Source organism: Symphalangus syndactylus, chromosome 13 (assembly GCF_028878055.3).
Source record: "Symphalangus syndactylus isolate Jambi chromosome 13, NHGRI_mSymSyn1-v2.1_pri, whole genome shotgun sequence".
NCBI classification, from domain to species: Eukaryota; Metazoa; Chordata; class Mammalia; order Primates; family Hylobatidae; genus Symphalangus; species Symphalangus syndactylus.
Window position 1 is genome coordinate 126,731,217 of NC_072435.2, and position 13,149 is coordinate 126,744,365.

Below are 13,149 nucleotides of genomic sequence, written 5' to 3' on the forward strand. Positions count from 1 at the left end.
GGGGTCCAGGAATGTGTGCAGGAAGCTGGGAATTCAGTGTGTCCTGCTGGGCCAGAACGAACCTCATCGCCTGTTGGTGGCCTGTTATATAACAGATTTTCCTGTCTGGAGTTGAAATCACCATCATCATCGTCGTCATCATCATCATCAATGAGATTCTCAGTCAGGACATCTGGTGGTATTCGTAGCCAGAAAGTGCTGTTAGTTGGGCAGGCCAAGTACTCCGGAGTTGCTTGAACTAAAATTTGACTTGTGTTTTTCTAGCCCAAATTTCCCAAGATCATGAGCCACTGTGTGTTGCCCTGTGTGTTAGTCTGTTCATTGCTATAAGAAATACCTGAGGCTGGGTAATTTATTTTTAAAAAAGAGGTTTAATTGCCTCACGGTTCTGCAGGCGGAACAGGAAGCATGGTGCTGACATCTGCTCAGATTCTGGGAAGGCCTCAGGGAGCTACAGTCATGGCAGAAGGTGAAGGGAACCAGGCACGTCTTACATGGGCAGAGCAAGAGAGGTGGGGAGGTGCCACACTTTTAAACGACCAGATCCACGAGAATGCATGATTGTGAGGACAGTGCCAAGAGGGATGGTGTTAAGCCAGCGGTCCCCAGACATTTTGGCACCAGGGACTGGTTTTGTGGAAGACAATTTTTGCACGGATGGGGTTGGGGGGATGGATTCCGGATGAAACTGTTCCCCCTCAGATCATCAGGCTCTAGATTCTCATGAGGAGCTTGAAACCTAGATGCCTCACAAGCAGAGTTCACGGTCAGGTTTGCATTCCTATGAGAATCAAACGCCCGGCTGATCTGATAGGAGGAGAGCTCAGGTGGGAATGCCTGCTTGCCCACGGCTCACCTCCTGCTGTGCGCCCCATTCCTAACAGGCCACGGGCTGGTCCCGGTTCATGGCCCGGGTGTTGGGACCCCCTGTGTTAAACCATTCATGAGAACGCTGCCCGCATGATCCAATCACCTCCCAGCAGGCCCCGCCTGCAACACTGGGGATTATAGTTCTACATGAGATTTGGTGGGGACACAGATCCGAACCACGTCCTGCCTCAGACGGGCACTGCCCTGTCCGGCTGGGGGAGGAAGATGCACAAAGTCTCGCCCATGGCCCGGGGCGCTCGTGCTTGTGGGGAGTTCAGGATTATGCTGCTCCGGGAACGATGCCTTGTTTCTTGTGATTGACATCAACAATAGCCAATGGCCTGCTTCATTTTCCTTCTTTTCTGCTATTTCATTTGAAACAGAACTTGGGTGTTTGTATTCAAATGGTAATTTTCCATCAAAATTCCTGTTTAAACAAATTGGGAATCTCAGGAACAACATATAATGTTCTGGAGGAGAAGATCCTTGGGAGAGCAGTGGATATCTGTTTTCTTTCTTTCCTTCCTTCCTTCCTTCCTTCCTTCCTTCCTTCCTTCCTTCCTTCTTTCTTCTCTTTTCTTTTCTTTCTTTCTTTTTTTTTGGGGGGCCAAAGTCTCACTCTGTTGCCCAGGCTGGAGTGCAGTGGCGATCGATATCTTGGCTCACTGCAACCTCTGCCTCCCAGATTCAAGCTATTCTTGTCCTTCAGCCTCCTGAGTAGCTGGGATTACAGGTGCCCACCACCACATCAGGCTAATTTTTTTGCATATTTAGTAGGGACGGGGTTTTACCATGTTGGCCAGGCTGGTCTCGAGCTCCTGACCTCAGACAATCCACCTGCCTTGGCCTCCCAAAGTGCTGGGATTACAGGTGTGAGCTACCGCACGAGAGTGACAGCTGTTTTCCTAACACTTTCTTAGCATTTCTCTACCAGTAGGCAATTATTTAAAGAAGGAGAAAACATTCTGTTTCCAGAGTGGTGGAGAATTGAATTGAATTGAATATGAATTTAAACATACATATGGAGAGGATCAAGCTTGCTTCAAAGGATGTTTCCAAACTCGCATCTCCCTGCTTTGCATTTCTTAATTAAAGGTTTATGTTGAGATCTCCTCTTCCTGCTTCAGAAATCACATCTTTCATAACCCTGCATGGCGAGCTCTGATCTGAAAACCTCCAGCTCCTCCTGGGGTCTGCACGGGACCCTCCTTTATTACCCCAAGAAGAACAAACGGCCTGGAGAGAATGGCTTGCAGGAGCCGAGCTAAGGGGAGGCTGCTGCTGCTCCGCAAATTGGAAAAGCTCTGCCTGGGAACACTGGGCTGTGCGAGCCGCTCCTGGGGCTTATTTCCTCTGAGATGATACCCCCTGCACCGAGTCCCACCCTGGTCAGGGCCGTGTCCCGAGGCTGGCGTGGGGGTGCTCCTGCTGGCTTCCTGCCGTTTCACCCCGACCTTGTGCCCACATCACCATCACATCTCCTGTCTTCTCACCTGTCCCTGAACTCAGTCCCCAAAGCGAGCTCTTCTTCTGTAGCTGGAACATTCGGGGCAAGAGCTCTGTTCTCCCTGAGGGCTCTTGCTTCACATTCACTGAGGAATTAAAAGGTGCTTCCAGGGCTTTCCTGGAGGTCTGCAACCAGGCATCTGCCTCTGTCAGGGCTGGCACGGTCTGCTTTATTCAGGAGCAGCTGGGGGGATAAAATGCACGGATTGGCTTAGACCTAGGGAATGGGGAGTGGTCTTTGTGGGGGGAGGAATGAGAGGCCCACTAGAGTGAAATTAAATTAGGGTTAAATGGACAGTAGTGTGAGTAGCTTCTGAGTGGCCAAAACAACCCACCTCTAGGACTGCATTTCTTCCTGTTGGCCTCATGGCATTGACTCCAGGAAGATGCTGTGGTTTCATGAGCCCCTGAGGAGCCGTAGGTAGCTCTGGAGGGGTGAGGACCCTGGAGAGGGCAGGTGGGAGCATCTGCCACTAGACCTGCCGAAGGCCAGCCAGTCCCACATCTCTGCTTGTGGAGAACACGACACTGTCTGCCAGGTGCATCCAAGACTTGGGTCCCAAGGCACCTCAGCCCCAGTTTATAGCACAGAACATGTCCATGGCTGTTTTTCTGCCTGATCCAGAAAACATGAGCTCCCTCTGCCATACAGTGGGGCCAAATGACGCTCTTCTGCACAGGACTGGGCCTTTCTCGGTCAGATCTGGGCACTGGGGCCTCCCAAGTCACTCCTGGTGGCATGCTGGGTTCTAAAGCGTAATTGACAGTCCTTCTGGTAGCTCTTTCTCTGACAGTGTCCGCAGAGTCACTGTGATGACGGAGTGCAGGCTGGTGATGGCCTGGGCCCTCTGCTGTCTGCTTCCACTTCCCTGCCCCATTTCCTGTGCCGTGAACCTTTGCACCCTGCCTTCTTCACACGTGTGTGCCGTGGCATGTTGTCAATGTTTTATTTTCTTGGAAACCCATCTTCATTCGATCAAGGCTGCTTAGTTCTGCTGAAGTGCTCTGCTAAATCAGGAAAATGTGTATCTTTTAAGTAAAGGGTTTTCTGTAGAAGCAAACATAGTGATTTAGAGAGGACCTGACATGATTTTTGTGGCCTGGGAATGACAGGTGATCATTTCGGAAGTAATTGGCCATCACCCCACAGTAACCCCATAAACAGGGCTGTTTTTAAGAATTTTAGACTTTCCATAACATCAGTCAAAGTCAATGAACCATAACGGTGCTAATCAACATGGATAAATCTCAAGAAAGTCAACCCAAAGACAAACATCCAGAATGCGAGGGAGGTAGCGTGCCGCGACAACCCCACCACTGACTCAGCCGTTACTCTGCTGATGGTTATTCATGTCGTTTACTTGGGGGGTGTGCTTGGGAATGGGGTCACATGGTGAGAAACATTTCAGTTTTGCTGATTTTTGCCAAATTTCTGTCCAGAGCAGCACTGATAGCCCACCAGTGTAGTAGACTTAAAGTCTTGCCACCCTCACTGGTGTGAAACAGGATCTCTCACTGAAGATGTAATTTGCATTTCCCTGATTACCTGTCAGTGTGAGCATCTCTCACCTGGTTATAGCCTATGCCATTTACTGTCTCCCTCCCATCTTCTCTTCCCCTCACCTTGGGTTTCAGCCCCTCACCACGAGAACCCAAACCTGTATCAGAGTCCTCAGGCCTAGAGCTGCTTCACCTGCATAGTTACAAACAATAAAAAAACAAAAACACACTTATTGAGGTGTAACTGGCAAAAAAATAACTGCACATGTGTCAAGTGTTCAAAGCATATACCCATAAAACCGTCACCATGGTGAAGATGATGAATGTGTGCATCACCCCGAAAGTTCCCTGGGTCCCCTTTGTAATCCCTGTCCCCTCCCTGTCCCTTCCCACCTCCCTCCCCTGTCCCAAGGCAACCGCTAATACTTGTTCTTTCGCCGTGGATTAATCTGCATTTTCTAGAACTTTGTATGATGGAATTGTATAGTATGTACTCTTTTCTGGCCTGGCGTTTTCCACTCAGCATTATTGTTTTGCTAAGCCATTAGTGTCAAGCTAAGTCCAGTTTAGCTCACTGGACTAACGAGCCAAGACCCTTCTGAGCGCTCCACCCAGTGCCCTAGAAGTTCCAAGGTTTCCAAGCCAGCAGGTGTGGACTCAGGCTATTCCCGGCCCTGTGTGAGCTCCAGTTTGGTTCCCTGTAATCCGTTGGGTGGTTCTTTCCCTGCTCTGGGTGCTTCCTCCCTGCACGTGCCAGTCTCTGCTGTGCCAAGAACTCGAGGGGCCTTCTGCTCTGTGCAGCTCTCTCCTCTCTGGTCACTGATCTTGGATATCTGAGCACCAGGGTCTCTGCCGGGTCTTGCCTAGGTTCCCCTCGCTGCTGCAGCGTCTGGGAACTGTCTCAAGGCTGAGCTCCGGGGCAGTCATAGAGCTCGCTTCTGCGCTGTTTCCTGTCCCTCATGCACCCCTCCCCTTCATTGCCTGATGGATGTCCGGTGCTGTGAAAGGCACAAATTCACAGTTGCCTTAGGTTTCAGTTGGTGCCAAAGGGCGGGTAAGTCCAGTCTTGTTACACTGTCTTGGGCACAAGTCTCGACTGAGCTTGCTACTTTATGTTTCTATCCCATTTCTGGTGCATGGAAATTTTATTTAAATTTTGAACTTGGCCATATCTTTTTAGTTTGGAAAGTTAGATTTTAAGAAATACACTTAATTTGTGGAGGGAAGAATTATGGAAGACTTTGAAATAGACCAAAAAGATTGCTGAATGCGTTTCATGGGAAGTGGGCGTTATCTGGGTTACCTGATTCTCGGGAGTCTGTGCTCCCCTCCGTATCCCTGAGCCACCTCACAACCCTGTGAGTGACAGCGTGCCCACAGATTCACGTGAGCCTTGGCCATTGACATGTAGGTCTCGTCTGGTTGAATCAGTTGATTCTTCTCCCTGGACATCGAGTTCCACCAGTTTTGTGTCTATTAAGCACGTTGATTTCAGCGTTTGGGATGGGCTCACGTACGTATGGTTCTTTGAATTTCCCTTTGAAGTGACGGTCACATCTCACAGGTTCCCTCATCCATTAACACATTAAATAATATCTTTGATATGTGTTCATTTTATCTCTGTATGAGAGTCATGATCTACCTTGTTAAAAGTTATCCTTTAATATGTGGGGGAGAATTTCAAGGGGTAGGCTTTCTATGTTGTTGACTTAAGAGTTCTTATGCATGTGTGTGCTCAAGGCCTGGGAAAACCTGGTTTAAACTGTTTCATTTGTGAACTTACAAAATAGCATAGCAAATAAGGGAAACTGTGACAAAGCAGACGAACAGAAATATGAACGAGCACAGACTCTGGGGAGAGCCACAGAGCTTCACGGAGCACATCTCTCCTTAGACGGTTCTAGATGCAAATTGTGGGCTGTCAGATTCCCCCATTCTTTTCTAAGCAAAACCACTCATCTTTCATGGAAAATAACATCATTTTTGATGTGGCATATCAGAGGGCTCAAGACCACAAACATGACCGGTTATTATTAACAGCCACAGAGCTAGGCTGTAAAATAGATCAGAATTTTACAAACTTTGAAATCCGTAACATTATTTTCACAGGAGTGAGGATTACACCCCTGGGAGCTCCTGATATGGTCCCCTGGGGGCAAACCTATGATGGAAACTTTCCCATCATCGGAAATCTTCCACCCTGAAGGAATATATTGAGAGTCCTGTTTTGTAGTTGAGGATCACTGATATACAGAGGCAGTGTTAACTTGTTCTGATCGTAAATGCTTTTTCAGACACACATTAGAGGTTGTACTTTAGTTTACAATTCAGGAGGAAAGTTTGCCGGCTATAGGGAAAAATCCCAAGTTGTGGCATTGGAAACAGGAACCAGTGAGAATGATCAATGCAGAGGCCACTGCCCATTCTTTTGATCTTTATAAAGAATGTTCTCCTAAGGCTCAGGCCTAGCCACGCTGGGGCCCTGACTCTGTCAAAATTTGGGGACAAGAGGCCAAGGTGGAGGATTCCTCTGGGAAGCATGGAGCCCATCATTGCTGAGGCTGTATTTTAAGCTGGGCTTCTCTTTTCTTCCTCTGATACTGTGCTATATCACAGCGCCAATAACATTAACGTGAAGTTGTGGAGAACTTGGCAAAATTCTAACCAAGTGTCTGGAGAAAAATAATTTATAACATGAATATTCCATGAGCAAGAGGCACCTGAGAAGAAAAGTATTCTGGAAAGAGACCTAGAGGCAGAGCCAGCACCTTTGATGTGGGTGGACCATGGAACCTGACACAGGACGGAAGGCCAGGGATGGACCCCGTGGGGATAATCACTTCCCTTGATGCTAGCATGGACCACACAAGAGATCCTTGTGTTGGAAAGAGAAAACAAAGCACACGCTTCTGGATGCAAGCAGGTGTTAATACAGCTTCCAGGGCCCCAGGACAAGGAAGGAAGCCATGTCCCGGGGAGAACTGAAGACACCCATGTCCCAGGAGCCGGTTGTGGAGGCGTTGATTGTCGTGGGTCTTGGACTCACATGTGTTGACATTCGCCAAATAGATGAGATTTAGGATGCTGGGAAGGAGGGGGAGGATAATTACTAATTATGGTAGTGTTGTCCACAATGATTAGAGTAACGGGATAAAATTTAGAGAGATGATTTTGTGGCAACGATATGGGTGTAATTTTCGAAGCGGAGGAAATTGTTGCAGGAAGTAATCACAGGCTACCCCCGCTGTGATAAACAGGTTTGAAGAACTGCACGGAACACCACCTGGCGAGCGCCTGCTGGTGTGTGAGAGAAACTCTGTGCTTCACCCCTGAAGCTGGGTTGGACGGCATCAGTGGTTCCTAATGTGTTGAGACGTGCCGCGGACCAAAGAATGCTTGGAAGGGGAACGGTGGAAAAAAGGGACCAGATGGCAGCGGAGCCAAGTCCCCGCTGCTGTGGCCATTTCCTAGGGCCACCGTGACAAATGGCTAGCGGCTTTAAACAACAGAAACCCATTCTCCTGCAGCTCTTGAGTCCACGAGTCTGAGACAAAGGCGTTGGCAGAGCTGGTTCGTTCTGGAGGCTCGGCGGGAATGTCCACCCCGCCTGTCTCCTAGCAGTCCTGGCCTGCGGCAGCCAACTCCAGTCTCTGCCCCGTCTCCCCACGGCCTCCTCTTCCGTGTGTCATTGTCCTTTCCGCAGTGTACGAGGACACTCTGATGGGACTGGGGGCTCGTCCCCATCTAGCACAATGTCATCTTCAACCTTACATTAATGACACCTGCAAGGACCCCATTTCCAAATAGGGTCACATTCTGAGGGTTCTGGGGAGACATGAATTTTGTGGGGAAACTGTTCAACCCACAACACGGGTAGAGCTGGGATGAGGCAGAAAATGGGTCTCCATGTCTCTGCCTTCACTGGCACCTCCCTAGTCAAGGACCCTGTGTGCTTTCCTGCAGGACTGACCGCAGCCGTCTTCCTGCTCATCTCGCTTCTTTCTTGTCCATGTTTTTCCTTGTCTATGCACCAGGGAGAATGAGCTTCTGTTATTTTAACCTTTGTAACTTTATTGGGAAATAAAAAGTATTAAGAGAAGCAGACGGCAACTTGCTAGATCCAGAAGTTGAGAGCAAGAGGGGCTTCAGAGGTTACTCTTTTGATGCTTTTCATTTCTGACAATATTTTTTTCATGGATTCTGGCCTTGCCCTCCCCATGAGACTAGAAGTCCTTTGATGGCAGAGTCTGGGTTTTGTATTTGATAGCATCCCTCCAGAGGGCTCAGATTCCAGACCCTACAGAACATATTTTCAGTAGCTGTGTCTATTGCTTGCTGGATTCTAGGGAAGCATCGTGAGAGTCCTGGGTCAGTGGAGCTCCTCGAGAGGATGTGACCCAGGGTGGGCCGGCTGCTCGGCCCAGCAGAAACCTCCATGCCCTTTCAGTGGTCTGTTTGGAATGTGCTGGGTTTGAGTTGCTGAGCAAGGTACCACTGTACACATTTGCAGGCTGGGACCATATTTTTATTTTCCACTGATCTTTCTTCATACGTGATGTTTCAAGATTCCTTCTTTTATCATTTTCCTTTCCATTTCCAGAAATGTACTTTAGACATTTTTTATGTCTGGCCTGTTGGCATCAAATTCTCTGTCTTCCTTTGAGAGCGTTCTTGTTTCTTCTTCATCCCTCAAGGGTGTTTTCGCTGGACATAGAACTCAGGGTGCACAGTTCATTTCCTCCAGCTCTTAACAGAGGCCGCTCCCTTCCATCCTCGGCAGTTTCTGATGGGAAATCCACGCTGTTCTAATTGTCTGGCCCTGTAGGTGAGATGTCCTTTCTCTCTCCCTGCTTTCAACAATTTGTTTTCTTTGTCTTTGGTTTTCGGAAGTCTGATTATGATGTGTCTGGCAGTGATTTGTTTAGGTTTTCCGGTTTGAGTTTGCTCAGCTGCTTGAATCTGTGTGTTTATATGTTTTGCCAAATTTAAGAAATTTTGGCCATTGGACTGTGTTTCCAACCCCACCCCCTTTCTCTTCTCTTTATGGGGCTGTAGTGACACAGATATTTTATCTTTCATTGTTGTCCCACAGGTCCTCAAGGCTCTGTTAATTTTTTAAAATCTATTTTATCTCTGTTGTTCAGATTGGGTAATTTATGTTGTTTTTCTTCAAATTATCCTTCCGTCCACTACTCTTTCCTCTGTCCTCTCTATTTTTATTTTTGCTGTTGAGCCATCCATTGAGGTGGTTTTTTTTTTTTTTTGAGACAGAGTCTCACTCTGTCACCCAGGCTGGAGTACAGTGACGCCATCCTGGCTCACTGCAGCCAGCCCCCCAGGTTCAAGTGATTCTCGTGCCTCAGCCTCCCAAGTAGCTGGGACTACAGGTGCGCTAATAGACACCATGCCCGGCTAATTTTTTGTATTTTTAGTAGAGACGGGGTTTCACCATGTTGGCCAGGCTGGTCTTGAACTCTTGACCTTAAGTGATCGGCCCCCCTCGGCCTCCCAAATTGCTGGGATTACAGACGTGAGCCACCACACCCAGCCCATCCATTGAGATTTTGATTTCAGTTACTCTATTTTTCATTTCTAAATTTTCCATTTGGTTCTCCTTTATACAGGTTGAGGATCCCTAATCTGAAAATCTGAAATCTGAAATGCTTCAAAACTCCAAATTTGCTGAGCGCTGACATGACGCTCAAAGGAACTGCTCACTGGAGCACTTTAGATTTTGGATTTTCAGCTTAGGCATGCTTAGCCGGGTATGTATAATGCAGAAATGTCAAAATCTGAAAAAGTCCACAATTGGAAGCACTTCTAATTCTTTGCTGAGACTCTGTCTTTTTGATTTGTTTCGAGAGTGTCTGTAACTATGGAAGCATTTTTATGATGGCTGTTTTAAAAATCCTTGTCAGTTAATTTCACTGTCTGCATCATTTGATGTTGATGTCTGTTGGTTTTCTGTTCTCATTCAAGTTGAGATTTTTCTGGTTCTCGGTATGACAAATGATTTTCAGTTGCATCCTGGACACTTTGGTTATTATGTTATGACACTCCGGATCTTATTTAAATCTGTTTTAGCAGTCCTCCTCTGACACCCACCACTGGGAACGGCCATGTGCCTCAGCACTGCGGCGTGGGGGCGAAAGTCCGAGTGCCTGCTCCGTGTCCCTTGGCGTCCTGGTGAGGGCTGGGTGCCGCACAGCTGCTGGGTTCCCCCAGGGCTCTGTTGATGCCCACGTTGCTTCTCCCCATGGCTCCACACTCGTTCTTCTCCAATGCCACCTCTCTGGGGATGCTTGGGGCATCCACCATAGCCCTGTGACCCACTCAGCCTTTGCTCATAGAGGCTGGGTGGGGCCACACTTTCTCCCGTGGTATTTGGAGTAGCTAATTACTGACTGTCTAGGTGGCCCCTTTCCTGGTCCTCTGTGGTTACTGGACATATCAGATCAAATAGCTTATGAGGCAAATGATCCACGCAGGCAGCGACAGCAGGGGTCGTGTTCAAAAGACACAGCAGCATGGACACTGCTCTGTCAGAGCGATGCTGGCTGTTAACCGCTGGCTGGGCCACACCATGCAGAGACTGGCCAAGTCAGTCCTGGGTGACAGAGGCCATGGCCAAGGGGACCTTACGGGCACCAGCAGCCTCTCCAGGCGCATCAGCAGCCGTGCCACTAAACCAGGGGACTTGGATTCTGATTCTTAATCTTTGTCCAACAACATCAGAGTCAGTTACCCCTGCCTGTGACACTTGATGGTTCTGTTTCTTCCTTCTTTCCTCACGTATCAATAGCTACCCCTGGTTTCTTTTGATCAAAAACTTTGGGATGTGGAATGTAAAATCACTTACGACCTCACTGCGTGGAGGTCCCACTGCCTGGATTCTCAGGCAGCCCTTCTTCTCCTTGACCCTCGGGCCAAGCTCATGGGCTGTGGTAATCCTGGCCTCCCAGGGGCTCATCCACCCCGTCCATGTACCTGGATGGAGGACAGAGTGGACAGAGTCCTGAAGGTCCCTCCTCCTGGGGTGCATTTGACGTAACACTGCTCAGACCTGGACACCCGTGAGACTCATCCCTGTGAATGAACTCAGGATCATGCAGGGCGTCATATTCTCCCTCCCCCAGCCCCCACTGCAGGCCTCAGAACAAATCCTACAGGTCAGCGGTATAAGTATAATGAGGCTTATAACATCAGGATCTGCAGTCAGGAGCCCCGCCCAGCTTCTCAAGGTGATGCCTGTGGCCCCCAAAAGTCCCTGTGTTCCCACCCTCAGTGATTCAGGCTGGGATTATGCCTTGAAGGCAGGGGAGGAGAGACCACAACCCATCTGACCTGGCTTCGTGAGAACGTTAGTCATGGGTCCTCTTGGGATCAATAGCCAGCTGTCAGCTGCCGTCCCCTTCACAGGCTTACCACTGACTTCCCTGTTCCTATGCAGAACTCAGCAAATCAAAATGAGACGTAAATGTTCAAGTGTCTGGCTTAATAGTAGGATCCTCTTCTCACCTGCCCACGCTTGTGTTTCCTCCAGCTAGAAATCTTGACTCATTTATAGTTGATTTGATGTTGATTTAACTGTTTTTTTAAACTTCTATTTTGGAATAATGATAGATTCACAGGAAGTTGCAAAAATAATTACAAAGAGGTCCTGTGCACCCTTCATCCGGTTTCCCCCAGTGATTACAAATGAGAGAAATACAGCACAACGTCAAACCAGGAAACTAACGTTAGTGCCGTGTATGTATATAGTTCTGTTATTTTAACACAGGTGTAGATTCATGGAAACACCACTGAAATGAAGATACAGGCCGTTTTACCAGCCAGCAGATCTCCTCGTTGCTATCCCTCCTTCCTTCTACCATCCCTAACTCCTGGCAACCAGTGTTCTGTTCTCTGTATTTATGGTTTCGTCATTATGACAGTGGTCTGTAAATAGAATCATACAGTAAGTGATCTTTTGAGATGGACTTTGCCACTCAGCATAATTCCCATGGTTGTGTAGGTCAATTGTTTATACTTTTTCATTGCTTAGTGTGGTATTTCATGGAATGGAGGAACCACAGTTTGATTTTTTTGTTTGTTTGTTTTTTGTTTTTTTTTGAGATGGAGTCTCACTCTGTGGCCCAGGCTGGAGTGAGGTGATGCAATTTCAGCTCACTGCAACCTCCACTTCCCAGATTCAAGCGATTCTCCTGCCTCAGCCTCCCAAATAGCTAGGACTACAGGTGCATGCCACCATGCCCGGCTCATTTTTGTATTGTTGGTAGAGACAGGGTTTCACTGTTGGCCAGGCTGGTCTCGAACTCCTGACCTTGTGATCCACTTGCCTTGGCCTCCCAAAGTGCTGGGATTATAGGCGTGAGCCACCGCACCTGGCCAAACCACAGTTTGTTTAACCATTTGCCCACTGAAGGACGTTTTGATTGTTTCCAGCTTTTGACTATTACTAACAAAGCCGCTGTGAACAATTGTGGACGGCATTTTGTGTGGACATAAGTTTACATTTCTGTGAGACAAATGCCCAGGAGTACTATTACAGGGCTGATATGGTTTGACTGTGTCCTCACCCAAATCTCACCTTGAACTAATCCCCACATGTCAAACAGGGGGCCAGATGATGATAATTAAATCACGGGAGCACTTTCCCCCATACTGTTCTCATGGTAGTGAATAAGTCTCATGAGATCTGATGGTTTTGTAAAGGGGAGTTGCCCTGCGAAAGCTCTCTCTTACCTGCCGCCATGTAAGACCGGACTTTGCTCCTCATTCACCTTCCGCCATGATTGTGAGGCCACCCTAGCCATGTGGAACTGTGAGTCCATTAGACCTCTGTCCTTTATAAATTATGCAGTCTCGGATATGTCTTTATTAGCAAGGTGAAAATGAACTAATACAAGGGTCATGGGTCATGTGGTAAATATAGTTAATATTAAAAAAATCTTCCAAACTGTTTTCCAGAATGTCTGTACCTTTTTACATTTCCATGAGCAATGCATGAGTGATTGAGTTTCTTTGACAGCATTTGGTATAGTTACTATTTTTTGTTTTAGTTGTTCTCATCATGGTCTTAATTTGAATTTTCCCAGTGATTAGTGATGTTGGAAATTTTTTCTTGTGCTTACGTGTCATCTAGATATTCTCTTCAATAAAATGTCTCTTAGTATCTTTTGCCCATTTTCTGATTGGATTCTTTTTGGGTTTTATCATTGAATTTTAAGAATTCTTTCTATTTTATAGATATGAATTACAGATAGAATCTAT

General features: G+C 47.6%; 1 protein-coding gene and 1 long non-coding RNA gene across 3 annotated transcripts in view; one reads left to right on the forward strand and one right to left on the reverse strand.

Annotated features, from left to right (window-relative positions):
• The window catches only part of ADGRD1 (adhesion G protein-coupled receptor D1), a 180,197-nt gene that overhangs the window by 91,852 nt on the left and 75,196 nt on the right, over nucleotides 1-13,149 (forward strand). The window lies entirely within an intron of this gene.
• On the reverse strand, nucleotides 6,872-11,712 carry LOC129460293 (uncharacterized). Its single transcript, XR_008650192.2, has 3 exons — nucleotides 11,221-11,712; nucleotides 10,864-10,962; nucleotides 6,872-6,960 (listed from the first exon to the last, which is right to left on the reverse strand). It is a non-coding gene; the product is annotated as an uncharacterized lncRNA (long non-coding RNA).